Consider the following 10218-nt stretch of genomic DNA (forward strand, 5'->3'; position numbering starts at 1 on the left):
CAACCGAACAAGACTTGATGATCATGATATCATGAGTCTTGTCTCCCGCGGCGCTTCTCCAACAACCCTATAAATAAATGTATGGAAAATTGAATAACTTAGGAAAGAAAAATGAGGGAAAAAAAAAAAAAGCTGGAGCCCCATCTGAGCAAGAGGACAATTTGCAGGCAAGAACTGTGAAGGGGCAAGTGAAATATTCCTCACAGGAGCCATCTGACTGTGCTGACTGCCTGAAAAACCCTCTGACCTTGTCCACTCAGAATCAGTTCTGTGGAAGTTTCAGTAAGTCAGGCCTTAGCCCGTGGGGGAAAACTGCAGGGAGGAAGGGCCTGAGCAAGACCATGGAAAATACTCCTTAATTATGGAAACAAGATAATGCTGCAGAACTGTGGTTAAGGGATGTACATGATCCAGACTGAACAGCAAGGAAAAGCCAGGGATTAGTGCCTAGAGCCAAGTTCTTTTGTAATCACTGCCACACACATCCCAGGGCCCAGATCCAGCATCTCCTGGAGCATGTGGCCACATGTGTCCTGGGAAAAGGGCTCAGAAATGGTCATCCTGGCCACAGGCTCAGGCACTTGTGCTCCAGCAAACCTTCAGCCAGGGCAGAGATACAGATCCAGCCAGGGCTGGATACAGAGCCAGCAATGCCAAAGGGATGAATGTGGAAAGAGCTGGAAAGATGGTGCATCCCCTCAGGGCTGGGGCTGCCTCCATCACCACCAGCAACTGAGAGTGGGCTGAAAACACAATGTCTGCAGGAGATCTATAGGTCAGGGTTTAATTTGTAAATTAAAGAATAAAGTTGACAAATTTAGGAAAAAAAAAAATCTCAGCAGGAATGCCTGACCCCCAGAGCTGCCAGCCTCTCCCAGAGCATGTGGTCAGTCATATCCTGCAGCAAACACTGCAATGCTTGCAGTGCTTGTCCCACCCAAGATCACATATTTGGAGCCTGAGGGAGTTGCTGTGATTATGTTTGATCAAACCTTCAGAACTGTTTCAGTGACCCTGGGACCCAAGTCCCACGTTTTGAAACCATATGCCCATAGAAATTTCCCATTCCCCAAGGAAATCTTGGAGCTGTGGGCCTGGTGTGGAAGGAGGAGGGATGATAGCCAAACTGGAATTCAAGATAACCAAGGCTGGAGACACTGCCAAAACATTTTAGAGGAGGGAAAACATTTTTCTTCCAAAGCACTGTTACAAGCTTGAAATAAATGTGCAGACTGTTAGATAAAGACAGAGATAAAAATAGGCCTGTTATTAAATACCTCTTCTTTAATGAGGTTCATCCTTCTAAACAGCCACGCGAAGGTTATTGGAGCTATTGCAGGAAATCCAGCCTGCTTGCACATAAAAACCACAGCAAGGCATTCCTCATCACCCAGCACACATTTAAGCACCTCTCAGCAGCTCACAGCATCCCTAGCTTGGCAGGGACGAGATAAAAGCAAGGAATGAGAGATGTCTTCTCTGGGAAACAGTCCCTCTTCTTTCAAAGCACTTTTCCCCCACCAAACAATGTACATTTAACCTCGGGAATGATTCCCACTGCTGATGTCTACTGCTATTACACCACTAGCAGCCTGAGCATCATTAAAGTGAAGTTTGAAATTATTCTGAAAGCTACAGCTTAACCCCCTCCTGTTGCACTAAAGCCACTGCTTGACTCTCAGCACCTCATCCCTGGTTTATGACCACTCCAGAGCACCTGGAATACCCTGCAGGGCTCAGAATTCCACAAACCACTAGCAGGAGTAATGGCTTGGCTCATGAAAACACAGCACTGCATCCTTGTTTTGGCAGTGCCCCACATCCCTAGCCCGTGGCTGCATGTTAGAGAAGCTCAGACTTTTATTCTGGCTGCTCAGAAGCACAGTTAGTTTTTTGCAGAAGAGCATCACTGCAAAAGTCTTTTGTAACTAGTTTGTTTAAGGAAACCAGTAACATCACAGCCAGTAAGGGACAGGACTGACTGGACACACCAAAAACCCACCCCAAGCTCACCTTGCTCCTAAACCCGAGCAAACAATGTAGGGCTTTTTCTCACCACACCAGTGCTGCCAGGACACTGCCACTTTTGGAAATGAGAGAAGTTTCACCTGCATTTGGGGGGCAAAAACTGGCTCCCAATTCATCACAGAAATGCTGAAACCAAGCGCAGGGTGGGACACTCGTGCCGTGTCTCCCTGCCCAGAGCTGGCAGCCTTCAAACAGTCCTCCTGCTGGAGCAGGGGGCTGGGAACCCCTGTCTGCTGTCTGCTCACTGTCCCAGCACCTCCTGAGCCCCAGTCCTGGAGCAGACAGGGAAACACCACTATCCCCCTTACCCAGACCAGGAGCAGGGCACGGAGGATGTGCTTGGTGTGCCACATCTGCCGGGCACTGTCCCACACGCAAGGCAGGAGCAGCACCTGAAGCTTCAGCCCTGGCACTTCTGCCAAGGGCTTGGAATTAGGCACAAGCCAGTGTTAGGGACACTGTGCATCCTGTGATGTGGAGATGAGAGGCAAAGGAAAGCCCACGAGGGTAGGAAGCTGAGGGAGGAGCCCATGAAGGCAGCTGGCAATAAAAAGGACAGGCACGAGATACATTTAGGAGATGAAAATCCTCCTATGCAAAAGGTCAGATTGAAAACAAGCAGAGGGAGAGCTACCAGGGACCATAACTCAGCTTCCAAGCACTGAACATTTCCTCTCAAGTCAGCCTGGCCTTTCCAACCTGCTGGAATCATCCTCCAGCTCTCCTGTTGCTGGCCAGACAAGATTATAACAACCCCAGATTCAAGATTTCTCCCCTCCGCACATCACTAACAAGTAATTTTATAAAGAAACCCAGAGAAGAAGCATTTCATCTAGTATAGATGAGGTTTTTTTAAATTCCATTTGCCTTCCCTCTAGATGCAAATCTGTGCTGATCTGATGAGGCTCCTATTTCCTGGATCAGACATGTCAAACTTTGCAAAAACGAGCATACCCTGGTGGTTTCACTCTGTATTTCACAGCCCTCTCTTGACCATGCTGCCATAAATATTTCAGAGACCTGCCCATCACTGTCTGAGTTAGGTCCGGGTCAGTGAGAAGCCAATGGTTTGGACAGTGATTAATCCAGCAAAGCAATTAGCAAGAGCTGCTGCAGCTCAGGACATCCCAGCGAGCAGCAGGAGCAAGGTCCCCCAGACAAGGTGTGAGGGGACCCTCAGCAGCACCCACGTCACCACCACGGGCTGTGGGACATGTCAAGATCTGTGATATTTAAATGATCCCGAGATTGTAGAAGTCTCTGTCTTTCAGCCCCGCTGCCAAAGAAGGGGTCATAATTCATCTGTGCTGGTTTTCAAGGTTGTTAATTCTTTCTTATCTACAATATTTTCTCTCTGACCTGCAGTGGGTCTGTCCTGCAGGGCAGCGTGCGGGGCTCTGCCCCTCAGTGGGGTTTTACAAACATTCTATACTAGAAACTATGTGTGCTATATTTACAATAACGTGCCAATATCCATCACCCATGTTGAACAGTGTGTCCCCAGCCCAAACCAACAGAAAAATGCCAACAGCACAGTGAAACATGGAGGGCATGAAGAAGAAGAAAAAGGACAAAGCACGCCCAATTTTCCTCCATCTTGCCCCCTTTGAACCCCTTACCTAGAATCCTAAAATTCTACTTTTGCCCCCATGCCACACTAATTACTACTTACATCAAACACTCAGAGCTTGTAATTCATCCTGTAAGATTGAAAACTCTTTTCCATGGACAGAGATCAAAGACAGTGTCTCTTGGGGCTCTGTACAGGGGGGTTTCTGACCCCTGCCAGGGTTTTAGACCTTCTAGGGCAGCCACAGGGATGCCCTGGATTCCTACAGAGACAGGCCTGGCACAGATCCCTCCTGCCTCCTTCCTCCCCCTGCTTCAAGAACCTCTTCTCAGCCTAAAGCAGGGCTGCCTCATTTGGCCACTGAAGTCACCTGGAAGACAGACTGCAAATGAAACTGGACCGAGTTATTGCCCATCGTCAGCCCTGTTCTTTTCACAGCAAGTCCTTCAAAGCAGCCTCTGGAAACACCTGCCCGACGTGGCTGCCTGGAGAACTGTGTTTCCACAGGTGTAAAACCTTGTTTGAGCAGCAAATGAGATGGGAGAAGACCTGTGACAAGCAGGAGCAGCAAAGATAGCCCGAGGATCCTTGAGAGCTGCAGCCATGGATATTTAAATGCCAAGCAATATATCACTGGCTCCTTGCTGAACATAAGATGGTTTCATCTTTGCAGAAGCAGCACCAAAAGTATGTTCACATCAGCTTCACTCTGGCAGCCTGATCAGCAGCAGCAGCCATGGCTCCTTGGTTTTTAACTGTGAAATATTCGGGCACTTTAGAAAATTATTCTGGGCAGCACAAACCCTGAGGAGTCACTGCAGGTTCAGCTCTGCAAGGCAGAGCTTTAACCACAGTGAAGGTGCAGGCCAGCTAAGCTCTCTGCTCTGCCCTGAGACATCCATTCAAACCCCAGAGAGATCCACGCTGCACCATGCCAGTCACAGTGCCAGGCTCTGCTCCATCCCTCCAGTCTGCAGGGAGCTGCTCTGCAGCAAAGGCAGCCTCTCTGCCCCACTGCTGCCTGTCTGCAGAGCAATCTAAAAATTTTGATATTTTGGGCAGAGGTGGTTCTCACTTGTCCATCTGGATTGGAAACTGGACTCATTAACTCCCAACTGTCAGCTGGAAAAGCTGCCAGAGGGTTTCTACCACATTAGGGAGCAGCAAAGTGCTGCTGCCATGGGGATGGGCAGAGCAGAGGCCCTGTGCAGCCCCAGCTCTCCACTCTTCACTGCTGGGGTGGTGATTAACACCCTTTTCCTTTCCCAATTAAACCCCTGTCTCTGATATCCTTTTTCTGAATCTTCACAGCAAAGTCTTCCCAGTGGAGCCACTGCTGGGTGGAAAATTTCCCACCCTAATGCTGGATGGAAAAATCTGCTGCTCAGTGATACAACTAGATGGTCAGAGCAATCCAACTTCCAATCATCATCAGGAATGCTAAACAAAATATTGGGAAATTTGGTGCCCAAATAACAAAAGAAAAAAGATGTTCCAGCTCCCAAGGGTACTATCACCTGGAGAAAGTGTATTCTGAACAAAAAAAGAGAGCAGAGGAAGCACAACTTCAAACAAACTCTGTGACCTGACCATGAGGAGTCTGAGCAGGGCTGTGAACCTTCATTCAGAGGACACAGCAATCCCACTCACTAAACCCCAAAAACCCTCCAGGTTCCTGTGGACTCCAGCCATGGACAGAAGGAAAAGCCCCACAGACGATGCCCAGAAGTCCAATAGCAGAGGTGCTGGAAGCCTCTCCGAGGCACACGTCTCCTTTCAGTGTGAGCCCTGCACCTGATGCATTATTTAGTGCCAAGTGAGAAAGAAGCAATGCCTAACGAAGTGTTAAAGGGCTTTGGGAAGTTTCACCAACCTTTCCAGAGCCGTCAGCTCTGGCTGCCTGGCAGAAGAGACAGCTGATCTTGCTTCCAGATTACAGGCAGCACAACTCTTAGGGCAACTGTCTCTCTGTGTTTGCATCCAGCTACCTCCAGCAGCTTGAAGTGTGCTCAAAGTGCAAGGAAGCACTTGATCAAAATCCAGCTCACACTGTAGACAGCGAGGAACAAGCGCCCAAAGTGTTACAGACACAATAACAATCGAATTTGGGGTGGATTTGACAGGTTACAGGTTGATGACACTGCTGCAGTCTCAGTGGAAATGTGGATTGATGCAATTAGCAACAGGGAACTGGAAACTCAGCACAGGAAAACTGGGAATACATCGATAAAAGATGAGCTGCTGCACCATTGTAGAGAAGCACAAAACTCCTGCGTTAGCTCAGAACAGGAACAAGTTGAAACAGGAGTGAGATGGGCGAAGCGCAGCTCCAAGCTCCCTCCCAGTGTTCAGAACTGCAGATCAGTTCTAAATTCAATCATTTGCTTCCCCCCCAGAGAGACTGGCCTAGTTTGCTGCAGGGATACAACGGGAAAGGGAGTGGGAGTGTCTTGGAGAGATGGGCAGCAGAAGGCAAACTCTGAGCCCAGCCCAGCCAGGCTTTGCTCAGCTGCCAGTGAGTGCAACCACATGGAAAACATGGCAAGATGCAGAAGCAATGGATGAGACACGCTGCCAAGGAGCGTGGCTCTGCTGCAGGACCAGAAGGTGCATCCCTGTGCAGCCACAGCAGCAGCTTCCCTCGTGCCAGGTCAGCTCCCTGCCCAGCCAGAGCTGTGCTCACACTGGGAAAGTGTGGACCAGAGGCTACAGGGATGGGCTCATGCTGGCAGCAGGGTCCCCAGCCTTGGCTAACACGTGCTGAAGGTGTGAGTGCCAGTCCTCACAGGGATTTCACTCGAGGAACCCCAGGAGACAGAAACCCAGGCTGGCAGCAGGAGATCAAGGCAGGCTCCTCTTTGTGCCGTGTCCCCAGTGCTGGGACCTGTAGCAGTCAGAGCGTGAGGCAGGATACCATTAAAGTCTTTACAAGAGTAACCAAAATTACTCTCCTCTGTGAATACTGACAAGCTCCCCACTTCCACAAACCCTTCACTGCGTGTGCCCAACATGGAATAACTACAAAAATGAAGCAGAATAAGGCACCCGAGCAGTGGAGAAGGTGCTTGTGAACAAACCCTGCAATGAAGTTTCTAATGATTGCAAGTATGTACATGTTCTGCTCCAACAAAGCTGGTGGGGATCTGCCAGGCTGAATAATGAGCAGGGACACCACATGCCTTCCATACATAATGGTACAGAAATGGAATATAAGTATATACTGCAGCTCTGTGGAACACAGGGGCTTTTGTAGCCATTTATGTTATATAAAGATTTACATTTGGAAAAGTCATTCTGCTATATCTGGCAGAAATTTCAAGACAAATGGAACCCATACTTATTCATTCAATGATAATACTGAGCATAGGATAAAGCTCTTAAATTCAGAGCACCCTTGTGAGGTGGGAAGGTATTACACCTGCATATACATGAGGACACCAAAGCACAAGTGGATTAAACAGCTCGTTCAGGACCCCAGGGACAGGCTAATTGTTGGAATATGTATGCACACGTGCATCTGTGTGTGTTTGAATGGGTTTGGCCCCTGCAGAGCCTTCCCAGCAGACGGAGGCCAAGCTGCTCCGCTGGGCTCCTCTCTCCACAGAGTCCCAGCATGTCTAATGAAAGACACCAACCCAAAGAAAGGGAAGAGGTTTTTTGTGGTTTGCACAGATGGAAATAAAAGCTAGCTTTCAAACAGCCAAGGAACAGAAAACCCGTTGTTAAAAGCTGTGCAGTGCTCCAGTGACAGCTCCTAATCAGTTTGCCACTGAGCAGCTCCACACCGGAGCACAACAGACCTGGGAATCCACGTGCCAGCAAATGTTATAAAACCTGGCCCCTGACAAATGAAGAGAGAAAAGGCTGTGGAGCCAGTGACAGAGACAGCTCCCACCCACAAGGGGGCTGGCAGCCCACTCCTCCTGCTCCAGTGCCCTCCTTGGACGCTTTGCCCACGGCCTCCAGTCCCTGCACTGCGTCACCACATCCTTCTCTTTATGTGTACACCAGCAAAAGCACACATTGTTATGGGAACAACCAGCTCTTGGAGTGTCTGCAAGGCTCCTGTCAGTGCTGGCAGGTGGCTTCCAGAGGCATGCTATAATTAGCCAGCAGCAGTTACCTGGAGGCAGGGTTTGCCACTGATCTGTGGGGTAAAACACTTCCAGGTCTTCAGGATCAGCGTCATCCTCTGTCCCCGGCTCCTTCCCACTGTCATCTTTTATGTCGCTCTCTTCTATTTTTGTAAGGGCAAACTCCTTTTGGAGAGAAGAGATTCAGCTCATTAGCAATTGCATCTGGGTAATTTAGTGCTGGCTGAGAATACAAAATTTTTTCCCTCGACAGCAGATTTTTTTTTTTGACATCCGAGATTTTTTCCACATGGTTAAATTTAGATTTAAAGTATATTAAAGGTTAAACATGCATAACTAGCATGACATTTGTGCTGAACAAAGCAATGCAGCTCATTTCCTATTCCAGAGCAGGTTGCAGGTTTCAAACCAGCTCTCACAGAGCCTCACCTGTATTTCAGTCAGAGGCAGGAGCCCTGGCTATTACTAGGGTTGTGTAACATATTAAGACCCCATTTTCCCTTGCCTAAAAATATGTCAAACTTTTAACTTTTTCAGCTGAAATTTTCCACAGGAGTGGAATGCCTCAAGGCTTGTTGGTTGGTTTGGGGGTTGGTTTTTTTTTTTTTTTTTGGGTTTTGTGTTTGGTTTTTTGTTTTGTTTTTTTTTTTGTTTGGTTTTTTTTGTTTTGTTTTTGTTTTTGTTTTTGTTTTTGTTTTTTTTTCTTAAATGCATTTATTTCAGGCTTGGAGAAGATTTCAGCTAAAATAGTTCAGCTGTTTCCAAAATAGGACACGGGAAAAAACACACCGAGTTGCCCACATGATACAAATGTGAGGATCCTCTTCTCCACCCGCTCCCAGTGTTCTCCAAGCCTTTTAAAACAATGAGGCAGAGATTTAATCACCACCTCCATGGCAAGCGCAGCACGAGGCTGGCAGAGGTGTGGGAGAGCAGCCAGCACGAGCGGCTCAACGTTACACCAAGGGGAGGGCAGGGGAGAACAGCAGGGGGAAAAAAATCCTTGCTGTGAGGGAAACCTTGGTGTTCAATGGAAGGCTTCCCTAAGGAGCTGGTGGGAGTCACAAAAAACTCTGGAGAGTGCACAGAAATGACCTGTACTCTCACACCAGGCATTGACTCCTGGGTCTGAGCTGTTCTGGTTCCAACAGGAACACATTAACTGGTTCAGGCTTATCATCCCCACAGCTCAGTGTCTGCTGAAGGGAATATTTTCAGCTTCTGAGATCACCAATTCAGTCACTACTGAACAATTTGAGATAACCACCCTACAGGGAATGATTAGTCCTAATTGTTTGCAATTAGGATGGAGTTACAGCTCACTTCATGAAGTGTTTGGGTCTTAATCCTTAGGAAGTTTTCACAGGGAAAAATGTAAGTAAATTCAGAGGTTAACTGGAAATTCTGGGACACATTCTGCCTTCAGTTCTTCCACTCTTTGGGAAAAAAATGCATGCACATTTTCTGTCAGAATTTGGATGCTCTGCATATAAATATCCGTTTCCAGCCTAGAAGAGTCTTTCTGAGCAACAGAAATGTCAACTTGAGCAAAACACACAGAGTAGCATTGACAGTGTGGATGTGGCCCTTGGGGACGAGGGTTGGTGGTGGCCTTGGCAGTGCTGGGTTAAAGGTTGTACTCAATAATCACAAAGGTCTCTCCCAACCTAGACCATTCCACGATTCCCTGATTGTGGTAACACACAAAGATGGCTGACAAACCTATAGAATGTTTTTATTTCAGCTGTGGAAAGGGACTGTGATTTCAGAAATGCACAAGAAACCAGATCTTAACTCCTGGTTTTGCTGAGTGCATCACGGGCTTGGAATTGTTCAAATTATAACAAATGGTTAAAGCTCAGGAACAATCGCAGCCATAAAAGCCCAGGTTCTGCAGATGAAAATCAATGTTAACATTTTCTGAGCCAAGACTCAACAGGACTAAAATGCAGTGAGTGGAGCAGTTATTACTTAGCTGATTTCCACAGCTCTGTGATTATCCAAGAGGGAGTTAGTGATACAGGCTATTGTAAATTTAACACCAGGCCTCCCAGTGCTGGATCTGTTCAAACACATAATGGAGACAGCTGATGTTTACCAGCTCTGCTCAGGAAGAGTGCTGGGGTTTAAATGCTCAGTAAGGATAAAAGGATGTGACTTGGTTCATTTAAGTGTTGCTGTCACTGCCTGGCCACAGTTGCTTTGCAACACCCCATTTTCATTAGCATTTCCAGCAAAAATGGGCAGCACCATACAAGCGATTCTTCATTTACATAGAAATCAGTAGAACCCTTTCTGTTTTGTTTTCATAATTCAAGCAGAAGAAAGAGATTTCCTAAAGAATAATGGGCATTTCCTTAAAGGCAAAAAACATCCATGTTTTATCAGTCTGAAGTCAAGCTGGAGCAGCCAAAACTTACAGGCACTCTGTGGCCCAGGCTGGAACAGGAGAAGAGCAGACCCCAGCAGCAGCAGCAGGCTGACTCTGGCAGTGGTGGAGAGGAGCCCGGCCCAAGGAGACATTGC

The 10218-nt window shown here is 47.7% G+C and overlaps 1 long non-coding RNA gene across 1 annotated transcript in view; it reads right to left on the reverse strand.

The window, feature by feature from the left end:
- LOC128801483 (uncharacterized) overlaps positions 1-10218 on the reverse strand; it is a 31376-nt gene extending 21158 nt beyond the window's left edge. The window contains exons 1-2 of the long non-coding RNA XR_008435193.1: positions 10113-10218; positions 7722-7857 (exon numbers count right to left, since the gene is read on the reverse strand). This is a non-coding gene — a long non-coding RNA (uncharacterized LOC128801483). The remainder of the gene's footprint in view (positions 1-7721; positions 7858-10112) is intronic.

This window comes from Vidua chalybeata, chromosome 30, assembly GCF_026979565.1.
Source record: "Vidua chalybeata isolate OUT-0048 chromosome 30, bVidCha1 merged haplotype, whole genome shotgun sequence".
Lineage (NCBI taxonomy): Eukaryota > Metazoa > Chordata > Aves > Passeriformes > Viduidae > Vidua > Vidua chalybeata.